The following is a 27078-nucleotide window of genomic DNA, read 5'->3' on the forward strand; positions in this document are numbered from 1 at the left end:
ATTTAAAAAAAAAATTTATTTGAGAGAGAGCGAGCAAGAATGAGAGAGAGCGTTTCTCACGAATAAATAAAATCTTTTAAAAAGACAATAAAATCATAAAAATTTTAATAGTAAAATCGTAAATTTTTTTTAACAAGAGTACGAAAGGGTATGAGTAAGAAGTAAAAACCTCTTTCTCCGTCTTTACCCCGCTTGCAGAGTAACCACTGTTGATAGCTTGTTCATGTTTTCTGGATGTTTTCTGTGCAATGAAAAGCATTTGTGTACGTACACAGTTGTATACAGCAAGGTCCTAAAACAGAAACCAAGCTGTAAATACAGTAGCACGCACACACAGACATCTTGGACGTGTTGGGGTGTACCAGTAGACGTACTTCCTTCCCCGTGTAGCAGGTGAGTGTGTCCGTTAGGGTTCTTGGTTTTCAACAACAGAAACCGTTTCTGGCTAACTTCAGCTGGGAGGGTTTATTGGAATTGATGGAGTGTGGGGAGCAGCAGGGATCAGGGAGGCCCTGCGGGACTGAGAAGGGGGAAGCAGGTATCACAGCGGCGTTCCCTGCGCCAGGAACAGCTCGGCCTGGATACGGTCACATCAGTGTAACCAAGACTCTAAAGGCAAGTCCAAATACACGTCTGTTCTTGTGTCAGTACCTCTGTGTGTGTATACGTGCGTGCGCGGGGCAGGAGCACGTAGCCAGTTGGTTGAACCGAAGTCACGTGTCCACCTGTAGGCCAGAGCAGAGGCCAAGTAGAGCCAGAGTCCGGTCACCATGGTGTGGCGGTCTTCCCAGTAGGAGTTGCCCTTACCGAGTGTGCGTTTGGCGACTGGATGGTTCTTTACGGGTTTTGAGGGGCGACTACTCATAAACCATTTTAAAGTTAGCAGGTAACCAGGCACCGGGGCGGCTCCGTCAGTTGAGTGTCCGACTCTTGGTTCTGGCTCAGGTTGTGATCTCATGGGTTGTGGGCTCAGGGTCCGTGCTCGCGGGGAGTCTGCTTGGGGACTCTCTCCCTCTCTCTGCCCTCCTCCTTGCTTGTGTGCACGCAGTCTCTCTCTCTCTCTCTCTCTCTCTCACTGAAATAAATCAATTAATTAAAAAAAAATAAAGGTAGTAGATACCAAATATCACACTCTGGGAAAAGAACATTTGTGACTGAAAGAATTGACTGGTGTGTGTCCATGTTTTTTCCCCTTTTTTTTCTTAAGCTGCGTATTCTTAGGAATGGCCCTGGTTTTGTGAGATCATTTTCTATGGGGCAAACGGATGGTCCAGGGTTTCCTGTAGCCTGGTGACCGCTTGTTGCTGCTGTTACGATGCTTTACAACGTCTTAGGGGTAATGGCATGTGGACTTCCGGCTTGTTAAATTTTGGAAAACCTCTAGTATTTTATTTGACAAATGATAAAAACTGATAAATGATGTAATACCTGATAAAATGTCTGTGGAAGGATTTCCCCCACACTTAATCGTTTCTCACTTTGTCCTCACTCAGTTTCACAACCTGATGTGCTGTCTGGCGCTGCCCATGGGGTCCTGACGTTGGGTGGTTTATCCTAAAAATAGAGCCTTCCTAGAAGGCATCCCTAGGCCCGCACAGCTCGCAGCGACACAGCCATATGGGGGTACTCGGGAGCCTCGTAGCTCAAGCCCGCCGAGCCACAACGTGCCGCGTCACCGTAGCTCTCCCTCCCAGTTGTCACCTTCTGTGGGGTGGACAGTGGAAGGGCAAGGGGACTTAGCCGTGCCTGAAGCCAGTCTGTGTTGCTTTTGCAAATTTTTATCACTGAACGCTTTGCTTTGTTCCTAAAACCTTGGAAGAGGCCAGAGCAAGAGGCACTGGGTGTTCATTGGCGCCACGATCCGTTCTCCTGTTCTCAGGGGTGCTTGTGACACTTTCCCCAAAGAAATGGGGGTGCTGTCAGGAAGTGGGATAGACAAGGGGTGGTTACAGCCTCCTCCGTGTCCGCTGCGCCAGGCCCTGCCAGACACGCGCGGTCGGAATGGGGTTCCACGCCGCTCTCTATCCTTGGTGTTCAGCAGAGTCCCGGGGCGCAAGGACTCCTAGGCGGGGTCTCCCCAGAAACGGCGCCGTTGAGCCCCAGGAGGAATGCGGTGCCAGCCCTGGGCCGTCCACCCAGGCCGTGGTCTCCCCTCCGTGGTCGTCTGTGCTCGCGGCCTGCAGGTGCCTGCGGTCGCCGGTCTGCTCTGCTGCCCTGTTCTCTGGGGACTAGGGACGTGACGCTGCAGTCCCCACTGACACGGGGACCCCTCCGGGCCGTGGGGTTCTGGTCCAGGGTGCCTGCTGCTCAGCCTCGCTGCATGCCCAGACCTGATAGGCCAACGCTCCGCGGTGCTTGTGTCAGTGTGTGTCCCTGGTGTGGGGGGACCGCGGCGGGGGCCGGCGGGGGCAGGAAGTCCGTGGGCTGAAGGGACCCAGGCGCATTGGCCGTCCGATCGGTCGGGGCCACCTGCAAGCCGGTCGGGGTCTCCCTTGTCGCGCAGCAGGCTTGCCGGGGGGCTGACCACGTGCGCTTGCCTGCTGGTGAGCAGGTGCCCTGTGCCTTTGTCCCCCGCGGCCTCCCGGGCGTCCTGGTGCCCCCCGTGGGCACCCTCCCCGGTGGGCGTCCAGGCCGGGCCGAGCGTTGACCGCAGGCGAGCTGAGGCGCCTTCCCCAGCCCGGACTGTCCCCGGGGCGCTCCAGGGGCCGGCGCCCTGCACCTGGTGGGGAGCTGGCCAGTCCCGCGCCGACCTGGGGTTCCAGGCCTGGGATCGACGGCCACACGCTGTCGTTCTTGGTGGCAGCAGGGAATGTGGACCTGGCGACATGGGTGCTGATTTAACCGAGCGCGGGGAAGGTCGAGGGTGAGGGAGGCAGGGGGGGGGGCATCCACAGCACGAGGGCCCGGGGGCGCACGGCCGGCGGGGGGCGCTCTGCGTGCCCCCCCAGGAAGCTCTCCCCGGCCGCGCCGTTCAGGAGGCAGCTTACGGGGCCTCGTCAGGAACCCAGAGGCTCGCAGGGTGCTCCAGCCCTGTGCACGTGGGGTGCAGCAGGCTCTGCTCCTCAGCGTGCACTCCTGCACCCCAGTCTCCTCTCACGTCGGGCCGTGGGTCTGGCTCAGCTGTGACTTGTCAACTGGGGTTTCCCTCGAGGAAGTGCTTTAGCTCAGGAGGAGGGAGTTGCAGGTACTCTTCCACGTGGTCTCCGGGAAAGGCAGAGGTGGCGGCTTCTGTAGGGAGATCGTTGACCTTGACCCAGGCTGCCTGGAGACAGAAGGTTCTGTGCAGACTTCACTAGGCTTTACACCCATATGTTTAAAGGAGCAATCTGTTGTGTCCTTAAAAACAGTAAAAATCCAGGGGCGCCCGGGTGGCTCAGTGGTTGAGCGTCTGCCTTCTGCTCAGGCCGTGACCCCGGGGTCCTGGGATCGAGCCCTGCATTGGGCTCCTTGCGTGGAGCCTGCTTCTCCTTCCACCTCTGTCTCTGCCTCTCTCTCTCTCCCTCTCTCTCTGTGTCTCTCATCAATAAATAAAATCTTCAAACAAAAAAAAAGTAAAAATCCAAACCACCAGGTCCCCGGCCTAGATGGTGGCAAGGACTGAGAAGCCTATTCACCGTATGCCTCACGCAGATACCACCACGTAGCATGACAAATGCACGTAAAGGCTATCGTGAATTACTGCAGAATATTCCAATATTAGATCATCAGGTACTTGCTCACCTGAGAGTATGGTTAGTAGAACTGTCCCATGGGGTCTGGGAAGCTTTCTGGGGAGGGGGCCTAGCTGGACAGCCTGTGGATGTGCTGTCCGTGGAAATTCTGGCGCAGTTTTTATTTTGATTCTTAGGTCGACTGTACAATGCCCGGCCTTCCTGAGTCTGCAGGGGACAGGGTTTGGTCACATCTGTCCCGGACCCTGGCTGGCAGGGTCCACACACGCTTGTGGAAGTGTGCGGTGGGCTATCCATGCCAAGCCCCACGCAAGTGCAAACTCACTTTTTTTTTTTTAATAAGGGCATTTTGAAGTATTGAAGAATATGAAGACTGATTTAACTAGGTGTTTTTGCTGAAAACAAACAATGGCCAAGTGGAGCTGGTGTCAGAGAGCAGAAGGACTTGGGTACAGCCAAAGTTGATGCATTTTTTTTTTACTCCCGACTTGATATTCAAAAAATTTTTGAGCCTAGAGAAAAATTCATAAATACTTTTCGTCTGTTGTTAGCATTCTGCCAAATTGGCTTTGTCTTTATTGTGTGGTGATTTTTTTCCTTTCCCTTCTGTTTTTTCTCTCTCTGCCCTCCCCTCCCCCGCCCCCAACCTTGGGAGAGTAAGACTATTTGTAATATAAAAACATTTGCATGGTCTACAAGTCCAAACTCTATTAATAGGTGTTCTCCAGAGTCCCATGCTCACTCATCTCCTAATTGATTTTTTTTCCTTTTTTTTTTTTTTAGGATTTATTTATTTATTTGAGAAAGGGAGAGAGAGCTGGGGGAGGGGCAGAGGGAGAGGGAGAAGCAGACTCCCCGCTGATCCGGGGAGCTCAGCAGGACCGGGCTGGACCTCAGGACCCTGAGATCATGGCCTGAGCGGAAACATGACCTGAGCGGAAACCAAGAGTCCGACGCCCAGCTGACTGAGCTCCCCCAGCTGACTGAGCTCCCCGGGTGCCGCCCCTCCTAATCCATATTCACTATTTTCTGCTGCATTTCTGTGTTCCTCCCTGCACTTGTGTACTGTGTTTAAAGCCCTACCCCTTGAAGATCTGTCGATAATTCTTCTACAAAGAAAATCTTATCTCCTTAAGTAGGTTTTGTAACTGATCCTTATCAAAGCATCCTGTCTGTGCTGTTTTAGTATTAAATATTGTACTATGTATTAAGCTCGCTGTGTAGGATTTTTGGTGCTGCTTTGGAGAATTGTAAGCATTTCTCCGAAGACGTGATGAAAAGACCTCCGGCAGGCCACGTGTGATCAGTTGATGTCCACGTTGATGGGCGTGCAGTACAAGGAGCAACACCAACCTCCATTTGTACTCATACAGACTAACTACTAAAAAATAAGGCGCAAAGCTTATGGGTAAACAGTGTCATTTATATAAAAAATCCCACACTTTTCTCATGCTTGAAGACATCAGTTGTCCCGTGGCCTAACATTCTTAGCAGAAACAATACAGAAAGTCCATTCTGGGCTCAGAAAGCTTTTCCTCCCGGATGTCCAAGTGTGGGTTTCCCTCCCTTCCTCTGGGGCCTTGTGGCGTGGCTGTGGGGCAGCATCCTGTCTTCTCTCCAGGCCCCGAGCCGACCCGGCGGCGGGCTCTGCTCCTTCACCCCTGCATGGCGGGGGTCTCCGATGGCAGCCCCAGCCACCCCCCACAGCCCCCCCACCTCTTGTTCTACGCCCTTCATGCTGAACAGTGGTTTGGAACATTTTTCAATGGTCGGGCGAAAACATCAAAAGAGAGGCCTGTTTGGTGACACGGGGAAAATACGAAATGGTGTTCATAAGATTTCGAATGTTGTCAGTGCAGATCTGGGGGAAATTTTTTTCTTGTCATCACGGAGCAGGTGTGATGTTGGCTACCGAAGCCAACTGGGTTTCCCACCTGGCCTTTTCCAGAAACTGTCTGCCGACCCCAGCTCCATAGAATTAGACCTTCTAGACAGATGTCAGAGGTCCTGCATCCCGAGCTGGCATAAGAGCCACTCGGATTCTTATGTTTGGTGAGTAAAAGTAAGGGGAATCGCTCGCCGCCCCCCGCCCCCGAGCATAGGGTTTCCCTGTACGTGGCGCTCACCGTACAGAAATCTTGCCGTCTGGACCCCTCTGGCTCTGGATTCAGTCATGTGCAACAGCGAAGTTTGCTTTGGAATTTTGGAGAAACCGAGTAAGTACCGAGCTGGCTCCCCTCTGCTCGGGCCCTACAAGCGGCGTGAAGGACGCTTTCATTGGCTTGGCGCTGCCACGCGGGGCAGGGCGCCCTGGAGCTCCGAGGGCGCAGGGCAGTGGGGACGCGTGTGGCCCGTGCCCTCTCCAAGCCCCGCCTGGCCTGGCGCACCCCGGGAGTCCCCCTCACTTCTGATCGGGGTCACTTGCAAAGGGCATTGCGGGGCAGGGGCCCCAGAAGTAGTGCTCTGGGATTCTGCTCCCCAGGTTCAGGCCCTCGTGGGAGGAGGAGGCGGAGCTACAGCAAAGCGTGACAGTCCTTTCTGGAGTCGTCGTGAGAAGGAGAAAATGAGATCTTTGATGTAGACTCTGTTTCCAGCAATCCATTTGATTCTTTGTCCACAAGCCGAATGAAAATAAACAGTAATTTAGAGGCAGTATTTATGTAAGCTAGAAAAATGTCGGTCAACGGGGAAGATGGAATCTGGGTTAATGCAAGACCACCTCCCGGGCTCTCTCCCTGATTGCGGGCTTCAGCGTAAAGCTAATGAAAGGAAGCAATTTCGGGTTTTGTTAGACTCTTCAGAATCATCTTGGTGAAATATGGACTTTTTATGCATGGAAAAATGCAGATTTTTTCGTAAGAGTGTATAGTTTAGTCGTTTTAATGGAATGTAGGTCAGAAAAGTGTAATGCAGAATTTATTGCATTTTTAAGACCTCTCAAAGAAGATAATTCTGGTTGTAATTCATAATAATCTGGGAAAGCAGATTGTTCTCATTTCAAGGACTGTGAATGCCTTAAATAGTGTCAGGCCACACTGCGGACTCGTCGGTAGCTTAGAGCAGCGATTCTCAGCTAAGGACAGTTGTGTTCCCCAGGGAGCATCGAAGGTGTCTGGAGACAGTTGTGGTTGTCACAGTTGGAGAGTGGAGGGAATAGTCCTGACATCGCCTGGGGAGAGGCCAGGGATGTTGCTAGACATCCTAGAGGACACGTGACAGCCCCCCCGCCCCCCCCCCCCGCAACCTGGCCCCAGATGTAAATAGGGCCAAAGCTTAAACGCTCTGAAGAATGTCTTAGAGCTTCATCTCATAACTTTTTTCTTTTTAAGATTTTATTTACTTATTTATTCATGAGAGAAAGAGAGGCAGAGATACAGGCAGAGAGAGAAGCAGGCTCCCTGCGGGGGGCCCCATGTAGGACTCGATCCCAGGACCCCAGCATCACCACCTGAGTTGAAGGCAGACACTCAACCACTGAGCCACCCAGGTGTCCCATCTCATAAGTCTTTAAATGTCGAACATGCATGTACACACACATGTGCGTGTACACACGGAACCGTGCTCACTCTGCACACATGATGTATGCCATGGGATGTGTGCCACGGTCTCCAGCTTTAAGGTGAATACCGCACAGTTGCCCAGGGTATTGTAATTTTGGGGCACTGTTGGATATACCATGTTGATGAGGTTGGTGACAGTGATATTAAGACCAGAGGGCTTCTTCTGTTCTGCTCGGGTCTGAAGTAGAGTTGATTTCTATTTTTCAAAATGTAGTTTACAACGTTCTAATTTTTAGCGTGGTGTATTTCAACAACAAAAAATTTTTTAAATGACAAATCTTTTTTTTTTTAAGATTTTATTTATTTATTCATGAGAGACAGAGAGAGGCAGAGACAGAAGGAAAAGTAGGAAAAAAAAAAAAGAAGGAAAAGTAGGCTCCCCAAGGGGAGCCAGATGCGACGTTCGATCCCAGGACCCCAGGATCACAACCTGAGCCAAAGGCAGACACTTAGCCACTGAGCCATCCAGGTGCCCCTCAACAGAACTTTCTTTTGCACTTGCAAATGGGTTATGTTCTAAGGTTTCCCTTTACAGCTTCCTGCTATAAAAGCAGTGATGGGTAAATAAATAGAGACTCTTAAGCAGACATGCAGCCCCCTATAATCATGGGGGAGGAATTGTATTGGTACATGATAGTTTTGGGGAATGCTTGTGTTCCAGACTGTTTGTGGGGAGGGTATCTCTCCATGTTTAGCTTTGGAAAGGGAGCTCAAGAAAAAGATAATAATAGATTCATGATGCGGACGCTTCATGAGGACACTGCCAGGTGCTCAGCAGGTGCTGGAGTTGCAGAGCATAGTTTTGCTCCATGAGAACCTCAGATCTGGTCAGAGGGGCAGGCGAGTACCAGTGGCCCCCACTGCAGGGGAAGGAGCTGCGAGGGTCATGTGGTTGTTTCTGGGCTCCCCGTAAAGATCTGCTAGACATGTGGATTGCAGGCCTTAGCTGAGGGAGGAGGTGAGGCGTGTGGTGTCCAGGAAGAGACGAGGCCACGTTGGGCATAGCTTGGCCCCACTTGCCCTGAGTCCTCGAGTGAGCCTCCATCTGGGCCTGTAAATCTCATGGTCGCATTTCTTCTGGCTTCGAGATTATATATTTCTGGTTCGGTGTTTTAGGGAAAAGGGGGTAGAAGTGTTTGGGGACTGGGCTGACCTTGTAGGTGACGACGAAGATGGGGAAGATGGCGTTTATGGGCAGGGGAAGAGGGAGTGGTCTGGAATTCAGATGCCAGCCTTTGTGTTGTGCAGCTCTGTGGTCTTGGGAAAATCATCTGGCCTCAGTCCATTAATCCATGATTTGGGGGTAAGAGTGCATGTGGGGCTTGAATGAGTAAGGTGTCAGCGTTTGTGTGCCTTCTGAGGTCAAGCTCCTTTGAGGTGGAGCCGGCCAGACTTGCCCCCACCTCTGGTTCTTGATGTCAGGCCAACCTAAACTAGTAAGTGTGCAAGGCAGCCCACACGTGCCCACCCCCTTGACCACAGTTGTCTACCAAGGAACAGCTATGCTACCGGTCAAAGTCCTAAGGATATCATTCCGGTGTCCAACCACTGTTTCTGTTGCCATCACTGCACACTGAATTATGTTTCATACACTCCAGGTGCTCCTCCCATTTCTTAAGATGGTCCTTGATAGTTGTGACAGGCAGGGCAGTGGTCCTCGACTGGTGTTCCAGTCCCAGTCCTGGAACCTGGGAGCAGGTCTCCAGGATCTTGAGATGGAAAGACCTCTGATTAGGCCACAGTCATCACAGAGGTGTTTCTACGCGGAGGAGAGCAGAGGAGGGCCAGCATCTGAGAGGAAGTGTGTCCACTGAAGCAGAGGTCAGAGGGACGGGGGCCCGCGGCCTACGGGATGCTGGCGGCCTCTAGAAGTTGGACACGGTGAGACCTGGATTCTGCCATGGAGCCTCCTGAAGGGACACGTCCTTCTGACCGGGTTTAGACATCATACCTCTAGAACCCAGAGAACAAATCTCTGTTCCTTAAAGCCACTAAGTGTGTGCCCGTTTGCTAGCAGCAGCCATAGGAAACCAATACCATGGATAAGCCAGCTGGTGTTACAGCCAGAGTTGAATAGGCCGGGACCAGGGGGCCCAGCCAAGAAGTGGCAGCAGATCAGGGTCCAGGACTTCTGCTGACACCTCGATGGCCGCCTCTTCCTCTTCGAGTGAGAAACACAGCCTGGCAGGGAGATGGGTCTGCTGCAGATTGTCCTTTCCACCGACCCTACCCGTGTGCTGTATGCTGCCAAGACTGACCAGATTTGAATATGTCCCTTTGAAGAACCTGGGAAAACAGTAATGGCTCTACAAAATTCTGATTTTAGAGTGGTGGTTCAGCCTGAAATAGAAGAGTGTATTCACAGAAATAAGCTGGAATTAAAGAGGGTGAGTTGTAGACCTGTTTAGCACCCCTGAACCTCCTGCTTGTCTGGAAAAAAGCTCTGCAACAGCCTCATTAGCTACTGGGCAGTTTGGAAAATACATTTTACTGTCATTCTTGAAGCTTTTGTCATGTGTCACAACAGAAAATTGAATTTCTTAATCTACTTATATTGAATTTAAAATCCAGTTAAACGGGGGCTTCACATATTTGTATTCTTGACTCCTAATAAGCAGCTATCCTATTGAGTTTCGTCTTCTGGATCCTGTTGTGACGTCTAACTACGTAGTTTGGTTTTCCATCGCAAAGCAGCTGAAAATCATATTCTGTCTAAATGTGACTTGATTCAATAAAATTTACTGTTCAGGTGCAATTTGAATTAGAAAGCCCTTCTATATGCCTCTTACCAAGTTAAATTAGGTAATTATGCTTTTGACATTATAGGAAATGCTCTAACCACAAAATGCACCTGTTGTGCAATTCAGTGATTTTTTTTTAGTAAATTCATCAAATTGTGCAGATACTATCACAGTACAATTTTAGAACATTTATCAGCCCCAAAAGACACATCCTGTGCCCACTGACAGTCTTCCCCTCCCTGCCAAGCCCTAGCAACCAGTAATCTTTTGTGTGTCTGGATTTGCTGCCTGTTCTGGATATTACAAATAAGTGGAATCATACAGTATGTGTCTGTTGTGTCTGAACTCTTTCATTTAATATAATGCTGTCAAATCCATGTTGTAGTATGAGTCAGTATTTCATTTTTTTAAATTGTTGAATGATGCTCTCGTTATAAACAGACCATATTTCGCTTATCCATTCATCATTTGATGGACATGTGGCTATTTCCACTCTTTGGCTATTATGAATAGCTGAGCTGCCATGCATGTTTGTTTGCTTCCAGGTTTTTGGATAAACCTGTTTCCATTATTCTTGGGCGTAAGAGCGAAATTGCTTGGCCATATGAATATACTGTGTTTAACTTTTTGGGGAACTGCTAGAGTGTTTTCCAGAATGGCTGCTACATAGTGCCTTCCTCCCTTGGATGTATGAGCATTCCAGTTTCTCCATATCCTCACCAACACTTGTTATCATACCTCAAAGAAAATTTTGAGCCTCTATTAAAACACCTACAGCGAAAAAAAAAAAAAAAACACCTACAGCGTCCCCCGTTGAGTAATTAGGAAACGAGGGATTTTCATTACCTGCTTCAGAGATTACAAGCTCCTTAAGGAAAGGAACTGGGCTGGTCGTCTGCATCCGTGCCTTGTAGCCAGCCTCCCCTAAAGGTTGGTCTCAGTGGATGAGACAATAAAGGAATTGATGAATGATTCCTAACAGAGAAAGAAATTGTGGGGCAGTACCTACCCAAGGGCCCATGAAGCCAGGGCTTATTAGGCTCAGAATATGAGTGTGGACCATTGAGTGTGGGTTCTGTGCCATTTGTCCCGGGAGAGAAGTTCCCCGACTGAGAGCGAAGCTCTTTTCCAGGTCGTTAACCATCATTCTGTACTTCTGAAGACCTTACTGGAAGACTCTTGAATTTTGGGGGGACAGGTTGAAGTTTGAAGCTCCTGGAGTGAAGGCAGGTTTTTCAAACAAGCTCTAATGCAAGGACAGCAACACCACCATTGGTTTGTCAGTCTCCTGTTGGGAGGTGCTATAGAGACCTCGCTTGATTGTAATGTAAATGTTGAGAGACCAGGAACTCTCTTTTTTTTCTTTAAAGATTTTATTCATTTATTCGAGAGAGCTAGTGAGAGAGCACAAGTGGATGGAAGGGTAGAGGGGAGGGAAAAGCAGTTTCCCTCGTGAGCGGGGAGCCCAGCATGTGGCAAAAACCTCTAGGACCTGAGGTCATGACTTGAGCTGAAGTCAGACACTTAACTGACTGAGCCATCTGAGTGCCCCTAGAACTATGTCTTGGAGTGATTACAAGGGATACAGTCAGCTGTTTCTAGTACAGAGCGCTAAATGAACATGGAGAGAGAGAGATTCCATGGGATCGCAGTCGTAGGACTTGGCATCTATTTGAGGGAATGTTGGTAGGGGGATGGCAGAGAGAAAGGAGTGAGTCGATGGTGGGAACAGCAGAGTTTGGGGTGTGGGAGTGAAGGGTAACAAAGGATGGGTCAGAAGACATACTAATGTGAGGCTGGGGAGAAAGCGAAGATCGCCTTTGAAATTTCAGGTGCTGGACAGTGGCCCAGGTGGAAGGCAGGTGGAAGAAATACTGCCTTGAAATAGAGCTTGAGAATTCTCCCTGCAAAGAGGACCACCGTCTTAGATGATAATTGCAGGGGAGCAAAGCTAGAGGGAAAAGATTCAAGAACAGAGCGCTGGGGGATGTGCTTACATTTAATCATTTAATGGATGAGATGATGAAGAAGAGCCAGAGAAACAATCTGAGAAAGAGTAGTTATGAAACAGAAAGAGGTTGAGTCATTCAACACATATTTATTGGGTGACTGCTGCTTACCAGCTACTAAAGAACTAAAAACAGATGCAGTTTCTGCCCTCATAGAGTTTATGATCCAGCTCGAATGCTCTGGGCCCACTTACCTGGATGTGTGGCCATTGCATTAGCCAGTGGAGGAGGAATGCCAGGTGTTCCTGAGGAGTGGGAAGGATGAAGTGCGGTCATTACGTTTGATGAGTTTGTTGACGTTACTATTTCAAGATAGCAGATGGAGGAAGCTTCCTTTGATGATTCACGTGGTTCCAAACAAGGGCCCTTCCCGCCCACTTTGCCATGTGAGGATTTCCAGGTTTAATAAGTCCCCGTTATTTTATACAGAACCCTTGCCCGGGACTTTGGCGTTCCTAGTTTGTCATTCTGGAGCCTGGGCCATCTTCGTTCCTGACTTGTCTCTAGCATCTAGAGTCGTCCCCTAATTTATTGTCCACATAGGACACTTTTGAGCATGAAAGGCAACACTGTTCCTCATTACCTTGAAAGAAAGGGATCCACCAGAATCGTCTCAAACACCAAGACGAGTGAATATGTTGCTGTCCTGAAATAAGTCTTCTTGGACTCTTTACATTTCTCCTGAAATTCTCAAATTAGTGAAAAGTTTTAAATGTCAGATGTCTTGTGATTATTTCCTGGGAAACCTGGAAGTGTGTTCGTACGCACTCACTGTGGGCATTGTTTACGGACTGTGGCCAGTTGTCTCACGCGTGCTGCTGTCCTGCAGACGCGCAGTCCCAACTGTGATTGATGGAAGCACTAATAATCGTAAAGGCATCATTGAACTTACTGCCATTATGTAGTCTTGCCATTAGGTATTTCTTCCTTAAACATTAGGTAATAAGAGCACAGCTTTCATTTTTTATGTAGGTGGCCCACACAATTTTTTGACACTTAAAAAATGGTTCTCCTTATTTATCGAGCCATTGCTTAAAATAGCAAGGAGTTGAATGCAATGGTGAAAAAAGTTTATTTAGCCCATACAGTGGGTTCCTAGGCAACTGTTAAAAATGATGTTATACAAATGGTATATTTATTGGCATTGAAATGTGTTTACAATATATCGCAGCGTGTTGCTGTGACCCCGGGAGACCCGCAGCCCAGTTGGGACTCTGAGCACTTCTAAAATGTATCCTTGGGGTCATACCAGCTGTGGGGAGATGTGCACACTGCTACCACGTTGTTTATCCACTCAGACTTGGCTTATTTACCTATACTTCGGTGTTCTGTAGTTACCTCACATGAAGAATTATTAGAAGCAGCAACCCAATGAAACGTGTCCTGGGCCCCATTTACTGAGAACAGGGTTGGACGGAGCCCACACTTTCCCTCCCTGGGGCCCCTGGGAGAAATTGTGCACGTGTATCCAGTCTAGAAGTTGTGTTTTTAATTATCTTTTTCATTTTCTGGATACAAACATCTACTCATACTTGTTTCTTTGAATAGGTGGCTAGGAAACTCAGAATCCGATTTTAGTTCCCTTGCAACTGAGGTAAAGTTGTGTCTTCTCGTAGGCTTTGCATCTGGTCTTCATCTCCCAGCTCTAGCTCTTTCTGACTGCCTTTACCTTCTCTTTGCTCTGATTTCCCAGCTAATTATTTTACTGTTCCTCGTGTGTGTGTGTGTGTGTGTGTGTGTGTGTGTGTGTGTGTGTGTGTTTGGAATCCACTTCAAGTCCTTTATTCTTTTTCCTGGTGGAGAAAGACTGCGTATTTAGTGAATGAGTGCAGTGTGGATTCTTGGAGGTTGTTGGCTCACAATAGCTTTTGAATTCTCCTGTGTTAGCAGCATCTTATTTTAATCTGGCTGCTTCCTGCTGGTGTACGTCGGGACAGAGTATATTTCTAAATTTAGTATGATGGAGATGTGGGCAAAAGCAGCTGGTGAGCAGACCCCAGGTAGAGCTTTCTAGGCCTTTCAAGTCTGAAAATTCAAGTTCTATAAAAGCAATTTAGGAAAGAAAAATTCATAACAATTAGCAACACTCTGGAGTCATTTCATTTTCCTGGGGAAAAAGCTCGCACCATTTAGGAAAAATAAATTCTTCGGCTTGAAGGTCCATGGAATGGAGCAGAAATTCTTTTTCAGTCTCCGCCAGCGCGGAGGGGCCGTTTCCTGCATGCTCCATGGGAAATGGGACTTCAGAGCTCTGAGTGTGCTCCATAACTTTGGTGAGAAACAGGAAGGGAAAATGAGGTTACAGAAGCAAAAGTTCTTAAATGTCTCCCGATAACAAGTATAAAGAATGAGCGCAGAGGGGCGCCTGGGTGGCTCCGCGGGTTAAGCATCCGACTCCTGGTTTCCGCTCGGGTCGCGATCTCGGGGTGCTGAGATTGAGCCCCGCCGTGGGCTCCCGGGCTGGCAGGCAGTGGACAGGGGTGGGGACGGTGATGCAGTTCCTGGCCTGGCCCGTGTGGTCCTTCCAAGGGTGCAGGGCTGGGGAGTGTGACCCCCGGGCGGGCCTGCCCCGAGGGTGTGTCAGCGCCCTACCCAGGGTGGCGGCCTCCGGTGCCCCTAGCCCTTGCCCTGGGCTCTTGGGGGGCACGGTCACCCCAGTGGAGAACCGCCCGTCTAAACCCTTGGAGCAGCAGTCACCCTCGGTGTAAATGCATCACAGTTCCCAATGGCCCCTTTCTCCCAGCTGTTGAATTTGACGCTTAAAAAATTCCAGGGGTGCTTGGCTGGCTCATTTGGGGGAGCACGGGTTGTGATCTTGACCTCAGGGTTGTGACTTCAAGCCTCACGTTGGGTGTAGACATTACTTAAATAAGTAAATGCGGGCAGCTCAGCAGTTTGGCGCCGCCTTCGGCCTAGGTCCTGATCCTGGGGTCCTGGGATCGAGTCCCACGTCTCTGCAGGGAGCCTGCTTCTCCCTCTGCGTGTGTCTCTGCCTCTCTCTCTCTCTTTCTCTCTCATGAATAAATAAATAAAATCTTAAAAAAAAAATAAGTAAACGCTTCTCAAAAATTCCAGTTTTGGGAAAGCCTGGGGTTTAAAAGTTATTTTGAAGGCATCTATCTCCAAAGGGGTATGCATTAGAAAGTCGGATGGTTGGGGGTTTGCTTTTATAAGAGTTCTTCAATTTCTTTTGATACAGTGAAGCTACAGTGTCTTTGTGTAAGAGTGTTGGGTGTTCCTAGTCTTAGTTTTTCATTTGGGATTTTTTTTTTACAGATTTTATATATTTATTTGAGAGAGCGAGAGAGCGAGAGCAGGGTGAGAGGGAGAGGGAGACTGTGCTGAGCAGGGAGCCCGACCTGGGGCTCCATCCTGGCACTCTGCGATCATGACCTGAGCAGCTCCTGAGCGATGGAGATGCTTTCCTGACCCAGCCACCCAGGCGCCCTTGAATTTTTAGTTGGGACATCTTCCTGATATCCTGAATGTGGAGATGATACTGGAAGCACTGTGCTTCGTGAATAGGAAGAGGTGTGTGTGTGTGTGTGTGCACGTGTGTATTTTAATACTTAGTTCTTCAATTAGCTGATTGTTGATATTGGTGTCCCAAAGTTTGAGGTATTTATGTAAGCAAATAATTGAATTTAATTGTTTCACAAAAGGGATTTGCTTGCCGCATTGTTCAGTGAAATCGAAGGCAGTATAATTGACCTTTCCAGGTGAGTGGGGGTAGCATGTGTTTGCCAAATGATAGAAACTGAAATGTGAACACTAGGACCATATGGTGTTCAGAAACTTTTATCATAATTTCAGTGAATAGATAATGTGCTTGACAATTACATCTAAAATTATGCTTAATGCTCACTGCAAAATGTGGAGACGGTGCTTGGGGAGATGAGGAAGAGATTAATTGGGATTCATTTCTACCTCATGATGCACTATGTCATCTATAAACAAAAAACTGATTAGAGTCACGTGAGGATTATCTGCATACACTTTGCTATTGTATCTGAGGGGAGAGATTCAAATCACTGTTGATTGACAATTTGCTGAATAAAAAAGATGTTATCCTAATACTTTAATAGGTCTTCTTTAAATGTGGTTATTTTTCTCACTAAAGATTAGTTTCATGCCATTAAGTAAAATGTAATTTATCATTCTAATTTAAATAATAATAAATGCTTAGAAACAAATATTGTACGACTGATAGCTTATTAAAATTTGCTGTGGGTTTGTTTTCTCTCCGGTGGTGTTGGCTCTAGAGAGATTATATATGATTATAAGCCCAATTGGGTCATGCCATTTCCTTATATCAGATTTTCATATGACAAATCATGTCTTGGTCTTTCTGTATGGAATCTTTTTGGTATATCATAGTTTTGAGCCAGGAACCCACTTTTTATTTGTTGTGAGTGGCATATGGTTGACTCTACTGGTGTGGGGTGGTGGGTAAATGATATAAGTGTCTAACCATATGCATTCAGATGCATCAGTATGGGTTTAGAAGCATTGATTTTGCTGGTTATACAAATTCAAAAATCTTATTAGCATCATAATAGATTAAAAAAGAAATCAAGTTTATATAAGCATCTTGTTTGTTGTCCGGTTTTTCTCCTTTTTGAATAGTTTATGCTAAACTTGTAAAACTGACAAATATAATAAAATGTCACGTTTTGCAGGAATGAATAGATATTAAATGGCTTATCTGAAGACTAGATGAAGAAAATGTGTTTCCCCGTTGATCCTTAAAAAATGAATGATTCCCCCTGAACATTTATTTCCCTATTCCCATAGTGCTAGTAGGTTTGTTTTTTAGTTAGTTTGTTTCTTTTTTTCAAAGCTGAAAAAAATAATGACTTTCTTTGGGTATTGAGCTTGCTCTTAATTTGTTTTCAGTGCACACCTGGTACCTGCCTCTGTGTGGTGGGCACTAGCTTTAAAGAAGTTGGTTCGCAATGATTGAGATGAAACAGTAGGCTCATTGGCTTTGGCTTGGGTGCCCAGAACTTTGGGAGTCTTGTTTTTGTTTCAATTTCTGAGGTTTCAGTTTTTCAATTTTTGAGGTTCTGTTTTGTGTCATGGTCATTGTTAATACAATGTCTGGATAACAATTTATTATGTTGGTGATACTTGTTGAGTGAGTAAATGAATGCCCAGAGATTGCCCTGGTATGCCTTTTCAGTCTCCATCCCCTAGAGCACCCACTATACAGAAGTAGTAGGGGGTCTTCAAGTTCTTAAGAGGAAGGAGGCCATAAGGAATGAAGTCTTAGAACCATATTGAAAATAGTTGTGGTGAGGATTTAGAAATTACATTCAGGGCAGCCCCAGTGGCGCAGCAGTTTAGCGCCGCCTTCAGCCCAGGGCATGATCCTGGAGACCCAAGATGAGTCCCGTGTCGGGCTCCCTGCATGGAGCCTGCTCCTCCCTCTGCCTGTGTCTCTGCCTCTCTCTCTCCGTCATGGATAAATAAAAAATTAAAAAAAAAAAAGAAATAAGAAATTACATTCAATTTCTTTTTCTGAACATCTTAACATCTTCTGATGTTTATTTTTTTATTTTTATTTTTTAAGATTTTTAAAAATTTATTCATGATAGAGAGGCAGAGAGAGAAGCAGGCTCCATGTCGGGAGCCCGACGCGGGACTCGACCCCGGGATTCCAGGATCGCGCCCTGGGCCCAAGGCAGGCACTAAACCGCTGAGCCACACAGGGATCCCCTTTTCTGATGTTTACTATCATCTTAGAGTTGGTGCTACAGACACTGCTTCTCCTGTGTTGGTTTTTTCCCCTATTTGTCATAGTCTTTAGATTCATATTAATACAGTAACCCCTGGCCACATGTGACTATTTACACTTAAATTAATTAAAATTAAATAAAATTTGAAAGCCAGTTCCTCAATTGCACTAGCTAAACATTTCAAGCACTTAGTAGCCATATACTTTATTGGTCAGTGAAGACCTAGTGCAGAAAGTTTTAACACATAGATGAGAAATGATTATTCAGAGTTTTGTCTAATAGCTATTCCAAGGAAGAGAGGGTGGAAAAAATCTTAAATCTGAAGAAGAGAGAAATTTCATACCAGTGACTAGAACAGAGAATGAAAAGCATATCCCCCAAAAAATTATTACATGAAAGCTCATATTTGTCATTTTGGAATATTAGAGATAAAGTCAGTATCTAAGCATTATCCTAGATTTAAAAGTCATATGAAGGATCTGGAATCAGAATGATATTAGGTTTCCTGGTAGCAGCATTGGAAGTTGGAAAAGAGACTGAGTATAGAATTCTATGCAAATAATTTTCACTCAGATTCTAAAGCCATTCCTCTACTAGTTGTTAATTAGAGTAGAATAAATATATTTGTACATATTCAGGATATCAGTGAAATTCAGCCTTTACACATCACTCCTCAGAAATCTACTAGAGAATGTGTCCAACCAAACTGAGAGAGTAAACCAAGAAAGGGAGAGATTTGGGATCTTAGAAACCAAAAGAGACAATATATTTTTAAGATGTTGTGGTTTTGAGGTGGCATGAACCCTGTAGCAGGCCTAATACAGACAGGTGCAGACTGAACAGAGATGAAATTTCAGAAGGTCTAATGAGTGAATATTTGGGTGATGTAGGAGTGATTGAGGGGGAAACCCATAGAGCTAACAGATTATCTGAGAAATTTGATCATGTGAAAAATTGAATCAGAAGATTGTGGACAATGCTGCATGAATTCCCAAAGGATAGAAAGAAAGAAAAAAAAAACCCAAAACCTAAGGAAATAAGAAACAGATGCAATTAGTAACCCCAGGAAAACAAAAGGGTTGCATAAGAAATGAATCATAATCATACTATATTGCTTGCTCCTCAGCAGTGCCCGTTCCACTGCCAAAATAGTATCTGTCAGATACAGATTTTTAAAAAAAGATTTATTTATTTATTCATGAGAGAGACAGAGAGGCAGAGACACAGGCAGAGGGAGAAGCAGGCTCGTCACAGGAAGCCCAATGTGAGACCCCATCCTGGGACTCCGGGATCGCGCCCTGAGCCAAAGGCAGATGCTCCACCACTGAGCCACCCTGGCGTCCCTTAAATACAGATTTAACCAAAAACTATTAGACTATTAGGAAAATGGTAGGGTGAGCAAGGATTGAGGATGGAATTTAAATAACCAGAATCCTCATTTATGTGTGAAAAAATCAAGTAATATCTAAAGCTGATAGGGAATATTACAAGCAGATTATTTAGAAACATGGAAGTCATCCTGAGGGTCACTGCCAATAATACAAACAGTTCTGAGATTTGAAAATGGTTGCTTTGGGAAGTAGAATTGTGGATAGATGGTGCTATAAAAAGCTTGTAAGTAAAAAGAGGAGTCTTTTTGCCTCACCTGTAATTTACTTTTATTATTTGTTTTGAAGATTTTATTTATTTATGAGGGACATACAGAGAGAGGCAGAGACACAGGCCGAGGCACAGGCCGAGGGAGAATCAGGCTCCTTGTGAGGAGGCTGATGGGGGACTTGATCCCAGGACGCTGGGATCATGCCCTGAGCTGAAGGCAGATGTTCAACCACTGAGGCACCCAGGTGCACCTGTATTTTACTTTTTTTTTTCCCCCTAAGATTAATTAATTAATTATAGACAGAGAGAGAGAGAGAGAGAGAGAGAGAGAGGCAGAGACACAGGAGGTGGGAGAAGCAGGCTCCATGCTGGGAGCCCGACATGGGACTCGATCCCGGGACTCCAGGATCGTGCCCTGGGCCAAAGGCAGGTGCTAAACCGCTGAGCCACCCAGGGATCCCCTACTTCTTAAAACAATGTACCTGCATTACTTTGAAAGGAATAAAAGTGGTTTGGAACATGAAAGTATACAGGATATATCTCCTGCAAAATTAGAGAAACTTTAGTGTGGTTGACCTTGGCAGTATTGATATTTGGGCCAGATAATTTTTTTTGCTAAGAAGGGTTATGCTGTGTGCTGCATCCCTGGCTTTTCTGGAGGCCCAGAGCATTCTTCCTCCAGTCCTGACAACTAAAAATGTCTCCAGACATTGCCCAGTGTCCCCTGAGAGACAGCCCCATCTGAGAACCACTGATTTAAAGGATTTAAAATCTGTTATTGAATGAATCATCACCATACATAAAAATGCTATTCAGTGTTGGTAATGGAGGAAACAACAGCTTCATTACATAGAACTCGAACCTCATAGCAAATGAAGTGTTCAGAATTCTCTGGCTCCTCAGGCCAGTACCCGGCTTAGCCCCTGGCTCTCGGCCCGGTTAATTCAGGGTTCCCTAAAAAAAGAAAGGACTCAGAAGGAAATTGCAGCTTCTCTGTTATGCTCAGTGGCTTCTGAAAACATATTTTGGATTTTTTGCGTTGTTTTCATGATGGTACAACTTGAATTTCTCTGGGGTGCCAGTGTTAATCATTATGGCCACTTTGGGAAAATATAGCAGCCTTAGGATATAGTTCTGTGGTCAGTGGGCTGCAGGACAGACAGATCCATCCCCCCCGCCCAGCATTCTTGTGCACGTTTCTGGTTCACTTCTTTGCAAGTGTTTTCCCTTCGAATTTACAAGGGAAGTCAACAGGAAAATGGTTCCTCAGATTTTTTCATGTGTGGATGAAACCTCATAAATAATTTAATACCCTCATTTCACAGCCGAGGACTCTCTGGTCCAGAGAGAGTTTCTTATAATTAATTAGGAGCAAAGTGAGGCCTGTAAACCTGCCCTTCTTTTTTCCCCCTTTCCTTTTTCTATTTTTTATTTATTTTTATTTTTTAGTACAACAGTATTAAAAGTGAGACTGCTGCTGTGGAATGAAGACAGAGCAGGGTAGGGCAGTGGACCGGCCATCTGGCACCTTGTGTCAGCATTTCACACAGTGCAGGGCTCTGCGCTTCGGCTGCCAGGGGCATGAGCCCTTGTTAGCTCGGAGAAAATGAAAAAGAGAACTGGCTGGCTCAGCGGGGGGCCCTGGCTCCTGCCTGGGTGGACCTGTGGGTTGGCTGCTATTTCGGGGTCGCCCCTGCTGGCAGCGCACCGTCTGCAGGGGCATCTTGCACAGGTGGCCTCCTCTCCCCTCTGCTGGACGGGGCACCCGTTCTCCCCGCTGCCCGGCGTCCCGGCACTCTGCTGCCCACACGCCCTCTCCCCAAGCACCCCGGGAGCATCACCTGACGTTTTTAGCAACCTCGTTGCTCTCTGGCCTACGTTTGTGGCCTCCAGCACCACTCAGGCTGCAGTTCCCTTCTCTTCCTCCTCGCCTGACTCCAGGGGCCCGTAGAAATGCTGCTGCCTCCAGGAAGCCTCTCTAGGTTTCTTCCGGGTGGTGAGCAGGGGCAGAGGAGACCGTGTGGTTTCTTGCCATCTGCTGTCCTTGTCATCCATGTTTCATGCTCCTCTTTCCTGCTGGCACTGCGAGCCACCAATGGGTCTCTACCGAGCAAGAGCTTCTCTGGATTTCGTCCTGAGCATGATAGGAACCCCTGAGGGTTTTTTTTTTTTTTTTCTTTTAATAGCTGAATGATCAGATTTTCTTTTCTCATTAACTGATGCTGGGTGAAGAATAAGGCATTGTTGGGCCCGTGTAGGATCACTTTCCTTTCCATGGGCTCTCAAGTCCTCTGGGACCTGGGACCTGCTATTACTCACCCAGCCCACTAGGCCTCCTCCCTCTTGCCAAGGTCATTCTCACCACAGGACGTTTGCACTTGCTGGCGTCTGCGGTCTGGTCTCCCTGTCCCCCATTCAGATGCTCTCTCCTCCAAGAGTGCTGCCCCAGGCCCTGCTGTAAACTCCTTGCCCCTGGTCCCTTCCTCTTCCACCACCAACTGGAGTTTCCGTAGTTCTGTCGTCTGAAGTGGGCCTTGCTGTGCGTTTGCTTTCTAGTTAATCGTCCCTGCTCTTGCGTCACCAGGCTCTACCCCCGTTTTCACTGCCAGGATGGGTACATTCTGCAAGACCAGACACTACGTGTCCCTAGTACCAGAGCAACACCCAGCACCGTTTGTGTTTCCCGCAAGACGGAGCGAGTCGTGGTTGTCAATAAAAACTTGCTGAGTCGGGCTGAGTGTAGAAGTACCTGTATTTTCACTTGGCGTGCTTTGGGGGGGACGGGGTGTTAGCATCGTAATTGGTTGTGAGATAAACTTCCGAGCAGATTTGTGTGAGCAGTTTCATCGTGTGCTCTAAGTCGAGAGCGAAGCCTGAGGTTCACCGATGGTGCTCGTGTACCCGCTGACGTAGCAGACGTTTCCCTTTGTCCCATCTCTGGTTCCATATCCTCTGCTGGCCCGTGGAACGGTCGTCGGTACACTTGAGGACGTTTGCATGGACACGTTGGCCTTACTCTGGGTGTTTTTCATTACCAGGTAACTGAAGACCGAAAACAAGCCCAAGAATAAAGCCTCGAAGGAAGGAGGGATTTGCCTGCATTTGGCTCTGAGTAAGTGAAGTTGTACCATGGATTCCTTATTATGTCATAATATCCTGTCAGCCTCTTCAGATTTTCTGCGCTTAAAAATTAAATGTCAAAAAAAAAAAAAAAATTAAATGTCACTGTATTGGCCGTAAGTCCTGGAAATGGTGATTTCTTAAGATTTCGTATAACAGGTAATTGTGCTAGCAAGAAAATGCTGTGCGTCTGCGTGGCACAACTTCTTTCCTGTTTCGCTTCCGGGAGCTGGAAATTTTCGAGAAGAGAAATGGAGATGATTGTTAAAATGTGTGTGCTTTGGAGAGGAGGAGCAGCACTTCTGTTTTCTTTCCCATATACAGTTGAGGTATGTGTCCCTAGAAGGCTGCTGTTTGCACAAACCAGGGCTTTTGACTCTGTATCTGCCACAGGCTCCCTCAGGCTTGTCTGTTCTTCCCAGTATGTGTTTGGGACATGACAGGCCACCCCGGCCAGAATTTTCCAGAACGACCTCCTTCGGGCCTGGAACGGGGCCTTCGGGGCTCCGGAGCCGTCACTGTGGCCGCAGCTGCAGAGCCGGGCCCGGCGACCAGAGCACTCGGGTGACAGCTCTTCCGTCCCCGGACGACCCTGTGGAGCCCGTCCCTCCGGAGCGTGCTGCGGGCCCAGCCGAGGCGCAGCTGCTGTGGTGGTTCCCGGGTCGCCCGCATGCGCGTGTCCGTGGGTTTGCCCAGGCCCGGGTGGTCTGTGTAAACAGGGTCACACGGGACGTGATCGCGGCCGGCTTGTGACCCCCCGCGGGACCCTGTCGCGGTCCCCGCGTGTGGGGGGCGTGCGCATCCTTCCTTCTCACCAGATGCTGGTCCGTTGTATGAATAGGCCACGTTTTGTTCATCCGTTCATCAGACGGTTCGCAGAGAAGCTGCTTTTCCGAATTAACCTGAAGCTCCCGAGAGTTTGCAGAAAGAGCCCCTGAGATCCAGAGTACCGGCCCCTCCTGCCCGTCCTGGGGGCATCTGGCCTCCCCATCCTGCGACACTGCTGTCCGAGGGCGAGGTGGACGCTGGCCTCAAGTGCAGACCTTCCCTGGATCTCACCAGTTTGCCTGTGCACATGTGTGTGTTTGCATGCACGTGTACACGTGTGTCGCATGTACACGTGCATGCAGCCACTGCCACCATCTCCCCCGAAACTGTGGCCTCACCAGCAGAGCTCCCCTTGCCACTCCTTTATGGCACTGTCTCCAGCTCCTGGCAGCCCCTGGGTTCTCCAGCTCTAGAACTGGTCATTTCAAGAATGTTCCATAATTGGAATCATATGGCATCTGGCCTTTGGAGACCACCTTGATTCACTCTGCCTAAAGCCGTTGCGATCCATCCACATCGTGGTGTCAGCAGCTCGTGCCTTTTCGGTGCTGAGCAGTGTCCCACTGCAGGGGCATCCAGAGCCTCTTTGTCCGTTCGCTCGGTACAGGGCGTTTGGGCTCTTTGGGGTGCGGGGACAGGACAAGTTGAGCTGCCGTGAACATCCGTGCACCGCTTTGGTGTTCTAAGTCCCCACTTTTGTTCCTTGTGTGGTCCTGTGAGATCGGTGCCATTGCAGGTGTCCACTGACCGGACAGGGAAGGGATGGCACAGGCAGGCCCTGGGCCTCTGGGTCCCCCCGGGACAGCACCCCCGAAGCCCGCAAACCGCAGCCCCCTGGGGGGTGCAGCCCTGCTGCCGGGCCTTCTGCCTTCGGGCCCTTGGATGTGGATACAGACCTGAGACCCGACATGCAGACTGAGGGCTGCTGGCCATGCCAGGGGGTGCCCATGGGGCGCCGAGCTGTGCCACCCGGGACGATTGCCTTCGTGGATGACACAGACCTGCCGCCGGAGGAGCAGAGCCCAGTGATGTGTCGACCTGCTTCCCTGTTGGGGGACCGTCGTGTACGGGGCCGAGGCGGCTCGGGGAGGCAGCTTCCAGTTCCTTCGGCAGGGCTGCGGCCCGGCGGGGAGTCCTGGGGGTGCCGATAGCTGGTGGGGTTGGAGGCAGACCCCCCCGGGGCTCTCCTGGGCTCGTGCCCGCCCACCTGCGAGTGACTGGGAACCCTCGGACACCCAGCATTTGCTCTCGGGCTGTATCCTGTTTGCCCAGCGCACGCGCGTGCGTGTCATTCTAAACACCTGCTGTCTACTTTCTCATTTATCTCTGATTGCCGTCCCTTTGGGGTCTACGTTACAGGATGGGTGACCGATCCTCGCCAGTTTTTATTCTTACAGTCCAGGAAGGGCACAAATGGTCCGTCCAGGTAGTTGTGATGAAAGGGCGCCGTGGCCCACAGAGTGGCACGTCGGAGCCTGAAAGATCGGTTCGTGTTAGAGTCGATTGGAGCTGGACGTCGTGGCAGGGACAAGCCCGGGACTCCGGCCCGTGTCAGCTGGCTGGTGCGTGGGTTGCAGAACAACTGCCCTGCAGGTGTTTTCATACTAACTGGGTGAAGGTGTCGCCCCCGAGGGGTCTCCGAGCAGGCCAGGGAGGGTGGGTGGTGCTCACCTTATCAAAAGCAGTGAAGCTTCACAGGTGACCTTGTGGCCATAGCTTTTTGATTTAAAGGCGTCAATCCCGTATGGATAATCCGATAGAGCAGTTGCTTTCTGTGGTCTCCCGCGATGAAGAGTCCCTGATGAGCGCTATTTGACAACACGATTCAGCTTTTTGTTCTCCCTTTCGGTTTGCCGTGCTGATTTATTGAGTGTTCTTTTCTTTCGAGCGACATTTGTCTTCACCCGTTTTTGCAGATGCCGGGAGCACACAGATGCTGCTGCCTCCGGGTTATCGGGAAAACGGCTTTCTTGGGAGAAGCTGGGTCTTCTTTTCTCTTGAGCCCAAGCTGACCGGGAGGGCCCACCCTCCTCCCAGCTAACACGTTGAAAGTCTAGTGGGTTCCTTCAGGGTGGAGCTTGATCACATGGGCATTAATTAAGTTCTTGATGAATTGAACTCAAGGACAAACTCTGGAAATGGTTTTTAGATTCTGGTTGTAACATGGCTAGGAAGGGGCCTCAAGATGGTGAAAGAATTCTTGGCATTTCTTTCATTTGTCACTACTTCTGCCTCTTATAATTAATCAAAGTATGTTGTTTTTCCTAATGTTTGCTTTGTAAACATGGGCGGTTCCCAAAGTGTCTCTCAGGTTAGGACCGTGGTTGTCAACTGGGGTGTTTTTCCCCCCAGGGGACACTTGGTAAAGTCTGGAGACATATTTTTCAGGACATTGAGTGTGTGTGTTGCGGGGGTGGATACTTAAATCTAGAAGGTGGGCCCCAGGGATGCTGCTAAACATCCTCTAGGGCACAGGACGGCCTCCCACACCAGAGGTATCTGGCCCAAATGTCAATAGTGTTGAGGTTGGCTGGTTTGGGACCTGGCCCACAAGTTTGCATATGTAAAATACGGCCCTGTGTCTGGTTTCATAGTAGCTTGGGTGTGAAGCACTGTAGCGAGGAGCTAGACACGTTGGGCCTCCGACAGTGACTCCGATGCTCACTGCAACTATAAATTTGGAAAAGAATCAGGCTATAGGCCTGGATTTTCTATTCCTGAATAATGTTTTTTTGTGTGTGTGTTAAGAAATACAGTTTTGACAACATGATCATGTGTATATTTCACAGGCATCAAATCGGGTTAATTTCATTTAATTTGTATAATCCATTAAGAAAAATAATTTACATAATTTGTGGTGTCTTTAGAGTCAGTAGCGATTCTGAATTTATTACTTAGAATTATTATGTAATTCTTCAAATCTGTATGCAAAATTAGCAAATTTTTAAAAAAGATTTATTTTAGAGTGAGCAAGAACCTGAGTGGGGGGAGGGGCAGAGGGAGAGGGATGGGGCAGACTCCACGCCCCGCCCTGTACGGAGTCTGACACAGAGCTCCATCTCATGACCCTGGGATCATGACCTGAGCCGGTATGAAGAGTAGGACAAAATAGCGAATTTTGACATGAAAATAGTCCCCTGCGGAAAGAGGAAAGATCATGCTTTTACTTAATACCTATCAAAGTCAGATTTTACAAAGAATTCTTTTTTATCGTGATAAAATACACATCACGTATAATTTACTGTCTTACCCATTCTTGAGTTTCACCTCAGTGTCATTATGTTCACATTTTTGTGCAGCTCTTTCATCTTTCATCCCAAACTGAACCTCTGCCGCATTAAACACTGACTCCTGATTCCTGTCCCGCAGCCCCTCGCTCCCACCATTTCATTTTCTGTCTCTGCGGATTTGCCTTTCTAGGTACTTATATAGGTGGAATCACACAATTTTTGTGTCTGGTTTATTTCACTCAGTATCATATCTCTGAAGTCCATGCATGTGGTAGCGTGTGTCTCCTTCCTTCTTTAGGCTGAATAAAATTCATTCTCTGTAGAGACCACATTTGGTTTATCTGTTCATCCATTGTTGGGTGGTTGAGTGGTTTACAACAAATATTTTAAAGCTGGATCCACTGTGTCTGGCTCATCACTGCTGTGTAGACATAGTTAGCAAGCGGTTCTGGGTTCTGGTGGTGAAATCATGTTGTACCCACGCAGAGACTGGCACAGCTTTCCTCATGCACATCCTCAAGTGCTGTTAACACAATATTCTACTATTTTACGAACTACAGTTGACCCTTGAATAACATGGGT

The 27078-nt window shown here is 48.1% G+C and overlaps 1 protein-coding gene across 1 annotated transcript in view; it reads left to right on the forward strand.

Moving 5' to 3' along the window:
• The window catches only part of TBL1X (transducin beta like 1 X-linked), a 210983-nt gene that overhangs the window by 51569 nt on the left and 132336 nt on the right, over positions 1-27078 (forward strand). The window contains exon 2 of the mRNA XM_041740580.1: positions 22357-22430. The gene's annotated coding sequence lies outside the window, so the exon portion shown is untranslated. The remainder of the gene's footprint in view (positions 1-22356; positions 22431-27078) is intronic.

The sequence above is a fragment of the Vulpes lagopus genome, chromosome X (genome assembly GCF_018345385.1).
Source record: "Vulpes lagopus strain Blue_001 chromosome X, ASM1834538v1, whole genome shotgun sequence".
NCBI classification, from domain to species: Eukaryota; Metazoa; Chordata; class Mammalia; order Carnivora; family Canidae; genus Vulpes; species Vulpes lagopus.